This window comes from Pelodiscus sinensis, chromosome 6 (assembly GCF_052426305.1).
Source record: "Pelodiscus sinensis isolate ZL-2025 chromosome 6, ASM5242630v1, whole genome shotgun sequence".
Classification (NCBI taxonomy): domain Eukaryota; kingdom Metazoa; phylum Chordata; order Testudines; family Trionychidae; genus Pelodiscus; species Pelodiscus sinensis.
Window position 1 is genome coordinate 97,076,094 of NC_143057.1, and position 18,401 is coordinate 97,094,494.

The window sequence follows — 18,401 nt, forward strand, 5'->3', positions numbered from 1 at the left end:
GAGCTGGGCTTCACTCACTGTGTCCCCAGGGAGAACTGACCACCTCTCTGGTTTCTCCACAGCTGCACCAACTGCTAGTGCAGGGCGCACCACCCCTCCCAGGACATCCTCTCACACCCGGGCCAGCAGGTGCACCTGGAACCAGGAGGGATATCAGAGACAGCACCTGGGGTTACTGCAAAGGCAGGTCCACAGCCAGGAGCACTGGGTGCAGGAAGACCTCCAGCTGCGGTGAGAGAGCTTGTGGGAGCTGCATGACCAGGGCTGTGCCATCTGTGACCACCTGCAGACCATGCTGCAGAGATTGCTGCCTGCTGCAGCTCCAGCCCCTGCTGCCGCTCCACCTATTGCTCCTCCTCCCACTCTTGCTCCCCCTCCTGCTTCTTCCTCTCCCTCTTCCCCTGTTCCATACCCGCTCCCCCCCGGGGATGCCGAGGCAGTGCTGGGAGACAGGAGGGACGGCAAGACCCCTGACCCTCAGCTTCTCCTCCCCCTTCCTCTCCTTGCCTCTCCCTTTCAGCTCCCTGCTCCCAGGTTTCCCCCTCCCCTCTCCTACCCTCAGCCCCCTTCCCACCCCAGTTATGGTCAATAAAGAGAGGGTTTTTTGGCAACACGTGTTTTTATTTGACATCAGGAAGGGGGGTTAGGGAGGGGAAAGTGAAAGAATATGAGGGTGGAACAAGGCACAAGACCCCAGTGGGGCCAGCCAGGGAGACTTCACTCCTCCTTCGTCTGGAAGCTGTCCCGCAGGGCCTCCTGGATACCGGTAGCCCCCCGATGGGCCTCCTGGCTGGCAGCCATGCGTGGCTGCATGTAGAGGCCAGCCAACTGGTCGGCCTCTGCCATCCAGCCTGGCAGGAAAGCCTCCCCATTCTGCTTACACAAATTGTGCAGCATACCGCCAGCATGTGCGAAATATTCCTCTTGGAGAGGTCGAGGTGGGTGAGGACACATCAAAATAGGGCCTTCAGCCGGCCGAAGGCCCCCTCCACCAGAATGCAGGCCCTGCTGAGCCTGGCATTAAAGTCCTGCCGGGAGGGGTTGAGGTGTCCCGTGTATGGCTTCATGAGCCAGGGTTGTAGCAGGTAGGCTGCATCCCCCACCAGGCATGTCCACACCTCTGACCCCTATGTGGCGGTTGGGGAAGAAAGTCCCAGGGTATGTCTACACTACCACCCTAGTTCGAACTAGGGTGGTAATGTAGGCAACCGGAGTTGCAAATGAAGCCTGGGATTCGAATTTCCCGGGCTTCATTTGTATAAAGCCGGGCGCCGCCATTTTTAAATGTCCACTAGTGCAGACTCCGTGCCGTGCGGCTACACGCGGCTCGGACTAGGAATATATTACCCAGAGAGAAACAACTATATATGCTAGAAAGAAAAAGAAACTCTTAACTATGGAAGCAGCAGAATGATAGTGAGTTTTATTGTGTAGTCCTAAGGATGAAGGGCAGAGGCCACAGAAATCCCTTTTATAATGGTGCCATTTCACTATATTGTAGAGTTAATATATAACTTGATTCTGATAGGATTTGCATGAAAGCGGAAAACATACCACCCCAACATTCCTCAACTCATTTAGTAGTAAAAGAACAAGTCTGAAAATAATATTTGAATGTAACTACATCTGGATGAAAATTGACTGTGATCATGCTTCTTGCAAGATGGACTGGTTTGTATTTTGCTTCAGTGTTATAAGTGAACTGTGAATGAACAAGTAAAAAAATCATAAATCCATAAAAAAAGGATTCGTGTTATTGGCTGAGGAAACAAAATTGTTCCGGTATTTACAAAACAAACAAACAAGCCCAACAAACTGGGATCTTTTAACTTATATCTGTAGTTACTACTAATTGCATACTGATTTAAAATCTAAATATTGTACAAATCTTCCGGATGTGAAACTTTGAACCTGGCAGCTGTTGAAGAGTGTGAAGATTAGTCACAATATAAATACAATGCTTCACATACACTGCATATATATTTCTAGTGGATGTACATTTTGCAGAAAGGAGCAAAAATACAGGGTATTAATACTCTGCTTTGAATTCCTTAAAATTCACTTACTTGTAATCTAAATAACAGACTTGTACAATACAATGATAATTAATGGTCTGAGCTTCTGGGAGACCAAAAGTCTAAAAGGTCACCTATAAGGTGATATAAATTAGTTTCCTTAGACTAACTTATATCCACTGATATGTGAATGAGTGAACATATGTAAATTAGGGTAACATACCATGGCAAGTTAAACTGATTTAAAGAAGGAGTTAACTGGTTTAAATGTATCTACTATTAAGAGTAATGAGCTGGTTAACTAGGTCAATTTTAAATCTATTGAGGCTCATAACAGGTAGGGTTGCTAGATGGTTTCAACAAAAATACTGGACATACTTGACATTACATCACAATCTATATTTCATCTTATTTAGAAAATACTGGACATTTATATTTTCTCAATTTGCTTCCCGAACAGAAAGCTTAAATATTGGACTGTCCAGTTCAAAACTGGACACCTGGCAACCCTAACAATAGGACCGTATGTGAACTTGCACAAACCCCAGTCAGCACTGTGCCTGCCCTTAGTGTCTCAGTTTCATGAGCACTAGATTCACACACACAATAATTTTGAGACATTTATATGAGACTGAAGACGTTCTAAATACAGTAATTCCTCATTTAACATATGCCCGCTTAACATGTTTTCACGATAACACGATTTTTTTTAGGGAACATTTTTTGAATTACACGACTGTTCCCAGAATAACACTATTTCCCCAGCTGGCCCATTGCCAGCGGCTGTGCGGGTCTTCCCCTGCCTCCCTGCAAAGCGGCAGAGGGTTCACCACTCGCTGTGTCGTTCTCCAGCAACCTCCCATCGCCGGACGCAGTGCGGGTCCCAGCAGACCCATCACAGGGGCATACTCCCAACCCAATCCCCCTCCCCTCTCCTTCCCTTCCCTTCCCCAAAGCCAAACACCTCACCTCCCTGCTGTAACCCAGTCCCCTTTCTTCCCCAACTTTATGTCCCAGTCCCAACAGACACCACCACTTGAAATGCAACCCCCACCTTTTCCATTATTTTCAATGGGAAAATTGACCCCGCATAACATGTTTTCACTTAACACAATCATTTTCTGAAACATATCTATAGTGTTAAATGAGGAATTACTGTATGTAAAGGATCAAGGAGACCAATGTCATATCTTTCATTTAGGTGATCATCTAGCAATGATTTGCTTAGATAAAGTAGAAGGATCAGGTCCAGGATTTGACTATTATTCCTTTCCTGCCAAATTATTTAAATTAAGAATGAAGATTATTGAAACTAAGAGATAAATCAAGACATATTTGCTTCTCCTTCTCAATACAGTAGATATAAAAAAGTGACAGATTAAAAATGAGAATTGTAAGACTAATCTAATGGAATATTCAAATTTAAATATTACAAAATATAGATGTCCCCTTATAACTAAAGAAGTAGTTATAATTTAAAAGGGCATTTTCCCCTAGAAGATAAATAATTTAGGTAACTGATCTTCCTTTGTACTATTATCCTGTTCTTATAATCCATATGAAGTGGAGCATTTGTGAGTGATCAGAGACTTCAACGTTGGGTTCTGGTTAGCAAGAATAATCAGATGCAGAGCAGAGTAAATTGCAATTTTTTTTGTTCAAAGTTGATGTATTTTATTTCCAGCTCTTTAGGGAGTACAAGGAGAAATGCCATCTAAATTTCAGCTTGCTTTAGCTAGCAGAAGGGAAAAAAATATTGATTCAAACAGCTTTCTATATTTATGCATTTACCTTATAAATAACAACCACTTTTTCCTTTCTTTTGTTTCTTTATAACTAATCATTTTAGTAAAACTTGTTATGTAGACAAAAACAACAGGGGTGTAATTGGCCACAGCTGAAACTTACAAGTAAAAGCTTTTGAACCTTGTGCACTAGCCTCAATTGGAATCAGGTCAATAGTTTTGATAAATTCTGAGTCCGTGGTTCTACTTCCGGCTAGATCACAATGATAGGAAATCATCATCTGATTTCTGGTTTGTGGCCCACCACAATGAGATGATACCAGTGATAATCAGCCCCACCCAGTCAGAGGCTCAGGGCTCCCTGCATGGAGCTGACTGACTGGTTGGGAATGATTAATCACTTGTGAAACTGTGCTGCCTGCAGTTTAGAGGAAACACTGGATGGTACATTTGCTCATTTCCTCAGGTGTTCTGAAACAGCACTGCAGTTTAGATGTAGCCCACGGGTGTAATATGGGGAGATCTTCTCCAGTTGTTTCCCAGGGGCATTGACATAATATAAAATACCAGCTTATCATACTGATGTGCATTTAAGGAGTCCCTGTTGCAGTGATGGGCAGTCATTTTCATGGGGGGGCACTCCAAGAATTTGGTAAGTGATCACAGGCCACTTTTCTACTATATTAAGGGAGGGGATTTGGGGTCTTGGAAGAAGTGTGGGTGCAGAAGGGGGTTCTGACCATAGGTAGGTGTTCAGGAGGGAGTGCAGGGTCTGGAAGGGAATTTGGGTGCAGAAGGGGATTCTGACCTGGAGCAGGAGTGTAGGAGGGTATGCCAGGTGCAAGTTCTGGCTAGGAGACACTTATAGGTGGTTCCTAGCTGGCAGCCTAGTGGGGCTCTCAGGAAAGCCTGTTGTGGCCTTATATGCCATTCAAAATGGCCAGCTGCTGGGGAAAGCATGTCTTGCATGTCCCTTGAGAGAGGGGGAGCAGTGGGTCTCCACTCTGCAGTGCCCCTGCAACTTCTATTGATTGGTTTCTGGTCAATGAGAGTTGTGAAGATGGTGGTGGGGGTGGGAGGCAGCATATGGAGATGTACTCTTCCCTCCTACCAAGAGGCGCATGTGCAAAGACAGCTTGCCCCTGCAACTGGCTGCTTTGAGTGGTGTGTGGGCTTGCGGCAGATCGGACAGCCCGGCCTGAGCACCCTGAATCCAAACTGAGCAGTCTGAAGCCAAATATTTGGCAGACTGTACGTTGCCTTCTCCTCCTCTATTGGCTTCACAGATGCATGGTTTAATGCTGTACTATGAACCTTTAGGAAATGTTGATAAAACATTTAGTATACATGAATGGCTAATTATCATATACTGAAGAATTACAAAATATATGCCTGTATTTCCTTAACTTTAAATTAAACACAAAGATTTCCAGTTCACAAGAGATCAAGACAGCAGTCTAGCAACTTTGCAGAAAGCTCAGATGCCCTGCAGAAAGTACTGCTTGGAGCTCTAGCTATCACAATGCATCACATCTGACAGTGTTCCAGAAAACGTCTAGCTAATAGGACTAGAACAGTTCCCATGGACTCTAGCTTAATTTATAAGTATGTATTTTTAGAACTTATCAACCCTTTATTTGGCTTAAATACAACACTATGCAAAGCATATACCCAATGTTAGTTTTCAGTTATATGTGTACAATGAATATTTATTTAATACCCAGGATAATGGTAAAGGTCGGATTAAATGCTAGTTTTTTTAAATGCCTGTTCTGAAGTTGCACAGGAAAATAAAATTGCACATTCTGCTTCTATCTAATATTCTAGGGAGCTGGGGAGATGTAGCCACTAATAAATTGGATTAAAATGTGAACATATATTTATGTTGCATTAGTAGACTACATTCAAGATCAGGGCCCACTGTAGTAAGCAAGGAACACAGTTAGGCTATGTCTACACTCGCTGCTTCTTGCTCAAGAACATCTTGCACAAGTGTTCTTGTGCAAGAACTCTTGCGCAAGAAAATGTCCACACTGCCATGTGCGAGCTGTGCTTTTACGCAAGAGCGCCCATGGCAGTGTGGACGCTTTCTTGCGCAAGAAAGCTCTGGTGGCCATTTTAGCCATAGGGCTTTCTTGCACAAGAAATCCCTGCTGAGCGTCCACTCTGCCCACTTGCGCAAGAGCTCTTGTGCAAGAGGGCTTACACCTGTCAAAAGAGCGTAGCTCTTGCGCAAGGAGCCCCCTCTTACCACGCCGTACTGTAAATTTACTTGCGCAAGAGCAGGCAGGCAGTGTGGACGCTCTGCAGATTCTTGTGCAAGAATGGCTGTACTTGCGCAAGAAGCTGCGAGTGTAGACATAGCCTTACTGTTTCACTGTTGTTTATGGGAAGATGGGACACAGCTGTAAGATCATGTGACTATGCTGTGGCCTGTGTTACATCTCCCCCAATCTGATCTTCAGATAATAACTCGTCTCAGGAGCTCCAGCTGTTAGGAAGCTAGCCAGTATATTGCAGGGGGAGAAACAGAAAAACAGAGATAAAGGAGACTGGGAGGAGATAAAAATACCGAGAGAGGAAATCAAGGAGAGATAAGAGTTTGAAGATAGATAGCAGGTAAACCAAAGGCCCAGTTCTGATCTCTGATAAGACAGTTCATATTATTTTTGCATTTCTTATCTGCTATAGTTACCAGTAAAGTACTTTACAAGATTCACAGTGGTGTGTGCTTGTATTTTGGCAATTTGACTCAAACACCAATAAAAGAAAAGAGGAATGTGATTGAGAAACCTGCCAACCTTATTCTGTTAAAATTGTTTGTTGTTCGTGACCTTCCTTTGTTTTACTTACTAGTCAAATACACATAAAATTGTCAAACTAATTTTTCCTTCTAGAATTTGACACTGAGATCATCATGATCATTATTTTACAGCTGTGGTATAAGCCCACTATAGTACAGTTTCAAAACGGAAATACTGGGAGAAACTTTCTCTATAAAGCAGTCATAAAAAGTTATAAAACACACTTAATGATTAATTTTAAATTGCTTCAGAGGCATAACTTTTAACAGGAAAAACTTAAACAACAAATTGTCTAGTAGCACCTTAAAGACTAACAAAACATCTAGATGGCATAATGAGATTTTGTGGGCACAATCCACTTCTTCAGTTTTTAATTTTAAATTGTTTATCATATAGGAAAATAATCTGAAGAAGCCAAAACATAGGAGTTACTATACTATATGTGCTTTCCACTAACTTTAGTTTGAATGGAAGTAATAACCTATACAACCTTTAAATGCATAATGCGTGCAGAATCATTTAATGCAAGCAGTTTAAACACATTGATTCCCCTGCTACAATCATCTGTTCAGGGGTGGCATGCCAATTCTTGCTTCCTCAGAATCATGCTGGAAAAGCTGCTTAGACTTTATAATAACCTGTAGATAACGGATTGATTTCAGTGTCATAATAGCAATTTTATATTGAGGAGACAATTGGAACTGTCAGTCTTCTATAAAGATATCTAAACTACAGCCAGCAAAAATATGGATTTCCTATTGTATTTCTGTTAATTAGGACTTCTGTTTATTATATGAAACCAAATTCAGTCCCATCTTTAACAGTCAGTACTTAAATCAACGACCTCAACTGCAAATAGGATAAAATAATTGTGTGACCATTAATAAATGTTACATACTTTTTAAATATCACCATATGTGCTATTTCATACACTTCAAAAAGCAACATTCTCTTCCTTAGTGCACATGCATGAATAATAGACATTCATTTACCTTTTAAAAGGCCACTTTCAATTCCCCTCCTATTAAAAAAACCCTGGAGGTTTCAAATCAGTTTGAAAGAAAATAATGTGCATGTTTAAGTAAAACAATACTTTTGTTGGACTATGGCAAAGAACTGGAGATAGGAAACATCATGAATTTAAAGAAAGATTAATCAAATGGCCTGGTAGAGATGGAAAAAAGGGCTAACTTTTATGATTCTAGGAAGCCCTCAGTTGCACTCCTCTGCATTTTAAAAGCATTATTGACTCATGAACATTAGTGTGCTCAACTCCAGCTAAAATATGAGTTGAACCAAAAAAAAAAAATCAAAACTGGTCTTAATGCCATTCACCCAATCAGAACAGTTCAGAATAATATACTGAAATGTAAAAGGAAAGCAGTAGTGAAAAGGAGAGGCCAGGATTCAAACGTACATAACAAGATAATTCAGCTATGCACAGACCAGGCTAAAAAGACTTTGCAATGTGGTAAGATGTGGATTTTTAAAGGACATTACATAAGTGAGGGCCTGCCACTGAAAAGAGGTTGTGCCTGTCCTTGAAAGTGTCTTCCTGAGCTATAATAGCCACAATATGCCTTTAGATAGCAAAGCATCATAGTGGATCACAGACAGAGATTATATCTGAGACATTGATGCCCTGTTCCATTGACAGTTTTTCAGATTAGCATAATCGGGACTTTGAACCAGACCCAGAGCTAGATGGTGAGGGACCAAGGTCATGTGCAGAGCGATCATGTAATATTATCCTTACTTCATCTTGCCATGCTGTGCTCTGTCTGAGTTTTGCCATCAGTCCCAGGTATAGCACACTGCAGTAGCCATCCCTGGAGGTTATCACCAGGACCACAATTTGGTCTGTATCCAAAAGGAAAGGATACAGGCTAAGATTTTCATATGGCAGCTTGCATTTAGGCAACTAAATCTGTATAAGGCACCCAAATTAAATAATTTGACATTTACAGTACTTATGGTCAGTATTCCTTAAACAGAATATTTTATTGGAGAAAAAAACGCTTGTCCCTTTATTAATTGTATTACAAATGACTGAATAGTTTAAAAAGAGCAAAACATTTACAAATTAAAGAACTACCCAGGATTATGTATAATATGAAGTTTAGCAAGAACCTCACATTAGATTTAAGCCTATAATTCCACTCTGTGGCAAATACCTTAAAACATTAATAAGAACTAGTCTTCTCAGTTTCGGTCCTCATTCAGGCAGGCACAATAAGATCATCATTCATATTTGATTGCACCAGAAACACAAAGTGCAAGGTTGTGCTATTTATAAGCTTCTTTCTTCTTTTGGCCATGTACATTTAAAACAGTTAAAGCTGCTGGTAGAAGTAGCCAATTCATTCCTAATAAAGCTCCAGTGGCCAGTCTATATATTTACCGGCACAAACAAAAATAAACTCAAGCTTTCGATGCATTGGCTGAAATACAGTTTGCTCTTCAATTGGCTGGAAATGATCCCTCAAAAGAAGGCAAAAAACAACAACAACAAATGTAAGAGCTTGTTTTCTAAACCAATGTAAACCATATAGTCACTAAGGAATAAGGCACAAATCCAGTGCTCAGTGAAGCTAATGGCAATATTATCTTTATTTTCATTAACTACAATTCCAGCAGATTTACATAGGAATCTTTAAGGCTTGTTATTATTTGTACTATAGCACTTAGAGGCTCCATCTGAGATCAGAGAAGCATTGTGCTAGGTGCTGTACAGAAACATAATAAGAGACAGTCCCTTCTACAAAAAGTTCACAGTCTAAATTATAACCTGAAGAAAAGATGGGGAAGCTGTATTGGGAGGGGGAAGGTGCAGAGACACAGAAAAGTACTTTGTACAAGATCACAGAGCAAGTGTATGTCCATCTGTATGCTAGAACTCACTCCCTCTGTACCCTACTTCAGTGTCTATCCAGTAGATGAGACTGACTTACTAGCAGGTGAGGCCCATTGTTGACCAGGCAAAGTCATTTTGTGTAGATTACACTTACAGGAAAGTTCAAGAAATTAAATATTTGTAATAGCATTTTTTATTAATGTGCTTGCAAAAGGGAAGTCAAACAGTTTTAAATTTGTAGGATTTTTAAATTCAAACATTTTTTATTTTATTGAATAATTACCATACATAGTACATTTGAATCAGAAACTCATAAAGCTTCCATTATTCTTTCCGTAACTAATTTGAATTATTTTGTGATTTGTAACAGTAAAATTTTTCTTTGCATTAAAATGACAGTTGAATAGATTACTTGATTTTCATTTTGTTAGCAAATATTTTTATGATGTCTAATCATAATAGTCAAGACTTTTTTTCTGATGGAAAAACAAAAATAACTATTTTAACCTTTCAACCCAGCATATTCCGGTGTAAAAAGTAGTGCATTCTGCTAATTTAAGTGAAAGGATTGTTTATGCAAAATTTGGTATCTGTAAGTAATTGTGAAGTATGACTTTATTTTGCACAAACAAATCCACAAACTCACTCTTCAAAATATATAATACATATCTATGCTACTATCAATCATTTGTATTTTTACCATGCAAGATAGTGTCCTGGAATTATATTCCTGCCTTTATGGAACAAAGGCTTTGATTGTGAACCTATGGTATCGGACTTGAATGAGTATCGGGACATTAATCTTTTGTAACAGCTTATTGAGAAAACAAATAAGCAAAAACACTGTGCCTACAGTGGGTAAAAATGGGCAGAACAAAACAAAGGAGAGTCACAGTGACCAAAAAATCACCCAAAGACAATACATTAGTAGGTTTTGAGAACTAATGTTTAAAAACTCAGGAATATTGAAAAAAAGACCCATTTAGAGCTTTGTTGTTGCTTTTTATTATGGCTGTACATGAGTAGGGGCCTTTCTCAGTCTACTAGAACACCATCTACATCGAGTGTGGTTTGGTTTTTATTAACAAAACAATTAACAAGGTAAATTCAGATCAAGCCTTCTCACCAGGCTTGACTTGCTAGTATCCCTACCTCAGGACTGCTCTGGATAGCAGTCCCAACCTTTCTAGACTACGGTGTCCCTTTCAGGAGTCTGATTTGTCTCGCATAACTCCAAGTGGTACCTTACTTAAAAACTACTTGTATACACAATCAGACATAAAAATACACAGGTGTCACAGCACACTTTCTCATTTTTACCATCTAATTATAACAAATCAATTGGAATATAAATATTGTGCTTCCATTTCAGTGTCTCGTACAGTATAAATAAGTCATTCGTTTATACTGACTTTGCTAGTGCTTGTGCTATAGCCTGTTGTAAAGCTAGGCAAAAACCTAGATGAACGGATGTACCCCGGAAGACCTCTGCACATCCCTGGTTAAGGAACTGTGGCTTAGAGCAGCATGGGCTAGCGACCCAGAGTACACCTGTCCAGCCCTGATGATTTGTACTGAGGCAGGTTGCCCATAGCACAGTCAGCAGTGAGCAGTGATATCACTACACTACTAATTTTAGTGCATGAGCTAGTGTAAGTATGTTTACGTGAGCTGGGACTCACATCCTTAGCTCCAAGTCTAGATGAAGTCTAAGGGTACGTCCACCCTGCAGGTAGGGGTGTGATCTGCAGTTCATAAAGATATACCCATGCTAGCTGTAATCTTTCTTGCTCACTAAAAATAGCAGTGAGGACTTCAGCATGGGCTCCACCCACATGTCTGGTTCCGTTCAGGGAGCATATGCACATGTGCAGTCAGCACTGAAGCCTGGACCATTTTTAACTATTTTTAGTGAGATGCTATCTTAAAACTAGCATGGGTGCATTTACACTCCAGCTCCATTGTAGATATACCCTAACAAATACAATCAGTTCCCCACTGCTGTGTAGCTCTTCATCATACATTACCACTCTACTCAACTTACTCCAATACCCAAATTTAGCAGGAAAAGTCATTACAATTTCCAGTCCCTGGACTGTGAAGCTGGACAAATTCAGACTGGAAGCAAGGTGTAAGTTTAATGGTGGGAGTAATCAACCACTGAAGCAAATTAACAAGGCTTACGGGGGATTCTCAAAATGGGATTTTTTTTCTAAAAGATCTTCACTAGGAATTATTCTGGGGAAGTTCTACAGCCTGTGTTCTACAGGAGGTTGGACTAGATGATCATAATAGTCCCTTGTGGCCTTTGAATCTACTAATTTTAAAAGTCAACATTTTCTGCAAATACATTATGGTATGACACAGTTTATCTGTAGACATATGTTGGTGGAAAAATCTGAAAAATGATTTGTGAACATTTTCTATAGCCCTTTAGGGAAATATTCTATGTCGTTTTAGAAAGCTTTCTTTTCACTAACATCTTTTTTCCATTAGAAAGCCAAGTATTTCAAAATATAATCCTAGGGATTTGTTATTAAACCACAAATCTTTGTATTTTGCAACATTTTTTAAAAACATAGTTGTCTAATTTGTGATGCAATTTTATTTTCCCTTCACATGTCTTCATAGTGGTCAGTGTTTTAAATAAGTTAACATTCTCCTATGGAAAAGCAGGGGGATGGGGGGAGAGGGAGATCATTTTATGATATATTTCTTTTAAAACTTGCAGTGTAAAACCCAATTCAATGAGTAGATAGACTTCAGTGACATCACTCAGCTTCTGCATAATGGAAGCAGATATTGGGTGCTCAGAAATTATTCAAAGCTTACCAAGTTACACTTGATTAAAGTGACATTTCAGTGAAACATGAACATCCTTTTAATGCAACAAAAATTGTAAATAGAATCTTTTAAAAATTCTCTCGTTATTATAAAAATAATGCTGGGAATACAAAGAAGAAAGAAAGTACACAAGTCATATAAATGACAAAGTTTGGTTCTACAGTATTTCAGTACCTCAAGCTAAAAATAAAAGAATAACAAAATGATTCCGAAACCAAGATAATTTCTTAAAGCTAAAAGATAGAGACTTGAGTATTTAAATTTATGCTAGTGTCACAACTGAACTCTTAGGATTATACCTTGCATCTAGTGGGATTTTGTGACTTTCTTTGACCTCCATGACTTCTACAGCAGCCTGTGGGCCTTACCCGGGAGCCTTTTACATCTTGGGATAGTGCCAGTGTAACTCACACTCCTGCTGGGTGTGGTGTACTGTCCCAGCTAGTGGCATTGAGATGTCTTACAGAGAGAATAAGTCTTCTCTACAGCCTTAGCTACCAGCCAGTTGGCTTTTGGCTCATACAGTAAAGCAGGGGTGGGCAATAATTTTCACCAAAGGGCCACTAAATGGATTTTGTAGGTGGTCATGGGCTGGCTCCACCCCTGGAAGAGCTGGGGCTGGGAACTAGCCTCCCTCCAGAGTTGTCTGGAGCCAGAGGCTTTGAAGTAAAAATACAGCAAAGGGCTTGCAGCTCCTGGCCTCACCACTCCTTGCCTAGCAGCTGTCTGGGGATGCTGCTGCTATTTAAAAGGTTTACAGCTCTAGCCCCTGCTGGGGTAGCACTGCAACCATGAGCCATAAGCCATTTTAATAGGAGCCTGCTGCCTGAGCCACTGTCTGGAAATTCAGTGGCACTGACAGCAGGATACAAATAGAAAAGTCAGATGCAGTCCGTGGGCCAGATCAGTGTTAGATGCTCCGGATCCAGTCCTTGGGCGGTATCATGCCCAGCTCTGTAGTACAGGCTCATGTGCTAAATTCCAAAGGTCCCAGGATGAATTCTGCCTGTCAGCATTACACTAGGTTTAGGATTGCCACCTTGCCAGACATGAATGTGTTCCCCTGGTTCCAGGCAAAGATGCATGGCATTTTGAGGCTCGGCAGTAATTATGCATGAGCTGAAGGAAGCTCCTTGCCCTGATGCATTCCTTTGGAATTCTGACTGTATTAACTCTGACAGTGATTGGGGACTATTTTGGAAGTGTTATTTTAAGAAATCTGGGAATCCTTTTCATTTCTAGTCAAGTACAGTAATTGCTTTTATTAGTGAAATAAGAAATGGTTCTGTTTTATTTTAACTGGCTTGTATAGGAAAAGCTAAATAGCAGAGCTATTCAAAAAACTGGCCAGGTGACAACAACCCTAGTTAGCTGGTTAGATTTCAATGGGCTAACAAGCATTCATCCTGTCTCCATGTAATTAAGGCCTTCAAAATCTGCCAGGCCCTTCTCAGTTCTTCCCTTCTCCTTGTGACCTCAACTTCAAAGACTTGAAACAATAATATATTTGGCCCTAGTAGTTCTGTGCAGGATGTGCTGTTTATAAACAAAATGCAGGGAAGTAGAATAAGGGTCCTGAGGCATCTGTTTTCTTCCGATTTTAATTTCAGGGTAGAATAGGCTGGTTTCTGTCTTCCACAGTTGGAAACTAGACTTTGCTGTTAGCAAAGACAGAGCAACTTCTAGCATTTAAAGATGTTTACCATACAAGTTGGTGCTATTGTGTCAGGTGTATGCAAGACTCTAGTCTATGGTGTAACTTTTACTGATTTAGGCCATGGACTAATTGTCTGGGGATTGGGTTCTGTTCCCAGCCAAATTAATTAGGGTAATATTTGATCATAATATGTGATTTTTTTGGGCACGTATCTTAACTCTGAGATTCAGTTTCCTATTTGTCAAATGGTGCTTGAACTAGAGAGTCAATCTGGTCTACTTGTATTCCTTGAAACTGTGGGAAACAGCATCTTGTAATTTATACTATGCTGTGTTTAGTTTTGCCTAAGGGTTTATTTACCCTGAGAGTGTTAGAATAGTTTGTTTGAGGGTGTGCTTGCTTTAAGGAGACTTACTACTAAATCTTTAATTGGGATTAAGAGCAGGCAAGAGAGTTTTCTCATGCTTTAGTACATCCATTTTACACTTTCTTTACCTGATGCTATCTACACATGGCTATGAAACTTTTTAAAAAGTGTGTCTAAATAACTTGTTCAAACATGTCCACTAACCTTGTACTGTCCCTGGAGAAGATTAAAGGTTTATAGAAGGTATAGATAAAAAAGGTTATTGCTTAGTAAATAGTCTTAGCTAGCTACAAAGCATTATTACAGTTGAGTTCACCAAATGTAAATAGTTAGCCCTAGTATTAAGTTTAGTTTGCTAGTATTAAGTTCAGTTTAACAGTGTTAAGGTTAGTTTGTTTTAATCCACCTTAAATAATTAGTAGCTATGTTAATTTTAATGGGGATATTGTAAAATGGTAAACTTGATCTTCATTTCCTCATAAATGTCTAAGAGATAGCAGTCTACATTAAGTTATTTTTTTCTTTATTCCCTGCAAATTCCTATAAAAAGCCTATCCTCCACCAAAAATCATTTGTAGGACTTGAGATTTGGGTATGTTTTGTATTATTCCTTTACATACTATAGGTGTTTTTTATTTCCTAGGATTTTTTCTTTGTTTGTTTACTGTAACATTAAATGTTTTTACTTGCGGTAGTGCTACTATTATGTGAAACTTCCCATTTTCTCTGAAAGAGTAGCTGCTTAAACATTTTTAAATAAATTAAGAGACTTTATGTAAATATAATTTTCCCAGTGCTATACAGAAGATCTGACTTTATCACCCTTTTTCCTGAGAGTAGACCTATTCATTATATACACGGATAATAGACCCTCATATGTGTAAGACTTCAGGATTAGGCCCACAATCTGAAAACAGTATTAAGTAAGTTTGTTTTGATCCACCTTAAATAATTAGTAGCTATGTTAATATTAATGGGGTTATTGTAAATGGTAAACTAGATTTTTCATTTCCTCATGAATGTCTTAGAGGGAGCAGTCTACATGAGGTTATTTTTTTCTTTATTCCCTGTTACAGCTGAGTTAAAAACTTACACCTTGAACTATTCAGATTTGGAAGCAAAGTGAGCTTGTTATTGGTGCTATATGGGACTAATTCAGACAAAACTTATAAATTATTTGTTTCTAGTAAACTGAGGACTTGAAATGAAACATACTTAGTCTGTGTAATCATGCTTCAGGCACAAACCAATCTCTAACTAATGGGCATCAGGAAGTAAATTTTCCTGGGGCAGGTTAGCCAGTGACTACTGCAGGGTTCTCATCCGTTTCTTGAAGCACTAGGCGCTGGCTGCAGTTGGAGACAGGACACGGGGGTATATCTACATAGCAGAGCTAAACTTGGAATAAGCTGCGCAACTTCAACTACATCAATTGCATAGATTAAGTCAAAATAGATTAATTTGGCTTTTGGCTCCGTTGTGAAATGAGGACTACAGGAGTTGGAATAAGAAGTCCTCCAGCTTGACATCATTTCAAATTTAAGGCTTGTAATGTAGACAAGCACTGTGTTATTTAATGTTGCTGTGTAGACGTACCATTAGTTGGGCTGGCTTAACCCAGTAAGGCATTTTCTATTGTAACCCACTAGCTAATATATATTTTGGGGATACTGCAATCTTGTTCCCTATTGTTGTTACTTACTTTTTGTCTTTCCACTTTTATTTCTTCTAAATGACTATATCTTTATCTCCCTGCTCCTGTAATAGAAAATAGAATCCTAGAACCAGTAGGGACGTTGAGAGGTCATCGAGTTTAGGCCCCTGCCTTCGTGGCAGGACCAAGCATCATCTAGTACTCCTTCCTAGACAGTTGCTTCCCATTCTATATGTGTAAGACTGATTGTTCCTTCCTAAGTGGAGTACTTTGCATTTGTCCTTCTTAAACTTCATCCTATTTACCTTAGAACATTCTTCAGTTTGTCCAGATCATTTTGAATTATGACCCTATCCACCAAAGCACTTGCAACCCCTTCCAGCATAGTATCATCTGCAAATTTAATAAGCATACTCTCTATGCCATCATCTAAATCATTGATGAAGATATTGAACAGAACCGGTCCCAAAACAGATCCCTGCAGAACCCTACTTGTTATGCCCTTCCAGCAGGATTGTGAACCATTAATAACTACTCTCTGAGAATGGTTATCCAACCAGTTATACACACACCTTTTAGTAGCCCCATCTAAGTTGTATTTCCTTAGTTTATGGATAAGATCATACAAGACCGTAACACATGCCTTATAAAGTTTAGGTATACCACGTCCAGCGCTTCTCCCTTATCCACAAGAATTGTTATTCTGTCAAAGAAAGCTATTAGATTGGTTTGACATTATTTGTTCTTTACCAATCCATGCTGGCTGTTACCTATCACCTTATTTTCTTCCAGATATTTGCAGATGGATTCCTTAATTGCTCCATTTTCTTTCCTAGCAGAGAAGTTAAACTGATTGGTCTGTAGTTTCCTGGGTTGTTCTTATTTCCCTTTTTATAGATGGGCACAATATTTGCCATTTTCCAGTCTTCTGGAATCTCTCGTGTCTTCCATGATTTTTCAAAGATAATAGCTAAAGGCTCAGATACCTCCTCTATCAGCTGCTTGAGTTTTCTAGGATGTATTTCATCAGGCCCTGGTGACTTGCAGACATCTAACTTTTCTGAGTAATTTTTAACTTGTTCGTTTGGTTTTTTTATTTTATGTTCTAAACCTATCCCATTTCCACTAGCATTAACTCTGTTAGGCATTCCTTCATCATCTGATTTCTTGGCGAAGACTGAAACAAAGTTGTTATTAAGCACCTCTGCCATTTCCAAGTTTCCTGTTACCGTTTCTCCCTCTTCACTGAGCAATGGGCCTACCCTGACCTTGGTCGTAGTCTTGCTTCTAATATATTTATAAAATGTCTTCTTGTTATCAAGTACTGCCAAAAGAGATGTAGGCAGGATCATAGGGGAGCACAAGATAAAAATGAGACAACAGTGTGACATTGTTGCCGCCAAAAAAAAAAAAAGCAAAAATGATGAATTAACAGGAGTGTTGTGAGCAAGATATGAGAAGTCATTCTTCCTCTCTACTCTGCGGAGGGAGAAAAATTGTTCTCCTTGTCCTCTGAGGACAGGACAAGAAGCAATGGACTTAAATTGCAGCAAGGGAGGTTTAGGTTGGACATTAGGAAAAACTTCGTAACTCTCAGGGTGGTTAAAAGCTGGAATAAGTTGCCTAAGGAGGTTGTGGAATCCCCATCTCTGGAGATATTTAAGAGCCGGTTAGATAGACATCTATCAGGGATGGTATAGACCAGCATTTCCCAAAGTGCGGTAAATACTGGTCCTTAGAAAAATTTGTGTGATGGGGTAGCAGCACCTCGCACTGCCAAGCGTGGTGGTGCGGCACTTTTGAAAGATCCTGCTGCTGCGGCATCTCTGCTGGAAATGCTCCGGGGTGGCAGGGCTAGAGCTAGCGGGCGCTAGGACCCAGAGAGAAGGTCAACACAGAACGCGCGGTGCCGGCCGCAGCCAGGGAAGCCAGCGCCAGCTGATAAAGAGGCCGGGATTGGGGCCGGGGGGCGCGGAACAACCCACCAGACAGTTAGGGCTAGTGACACAATTATTTGCATCTTCATCATTTGATTAATGAATATGTAAATAAATGTTACCGGACCTCCAAAAGCTTGTGAATGGGTTTACTGGTTCCCAGTATCAAAAAGATTGGGAACCACTGGTCTAGATGGTACTGGGTCCTGCCATGAGGGCAGAGGACTGGACTCAATGTTGTCTCGAGGTCTCTTCCAGTTCTAGTGTTTTATGATTCTACTGTTTGTCTTTAGCTAGTTTGAGCTTGTTTTGTGCCTTTGCCTTTCTAATCTTGCCACTGCATACCTGTATTGTTTGTTTGCTTATATTCATCCTATATAATTTACACTATGAGAGTGGATTAAAGTAAGTAGAAACCCTGAAATCTATAAGTGGTGATAATGACGATATTTATTTTTGTGTATAAAACTGCTTTGGATAAAATGAAATTAGTGTCAGTTGCACACTGATCCCACATCCTGCTC

General features: G+C 40.0%; 1 long non-coding RNA gene across 1 annotated transcript in view; it reads left to right on the forward strand.

The window, feature by feature from the left end:
- The first annotated feature begins 4,071 nt into the window (after positions 1-4,071).
- Positions 4,072-18,401, forward strand: part of LOC149524189 (uncharacterized) — a 107,617-nt gene continuing 93,287 nt past the window's right edge. Inside the window, exon 1 of the long non-coding RNA XR_016349807.1 lies at positions 4,072-4,412. This is a non-coding gene — a long non-coding RNA (uncharacterized LOC149524189). The remainder of the gene's footprint in view (positions 4,413-18,401) is intronic.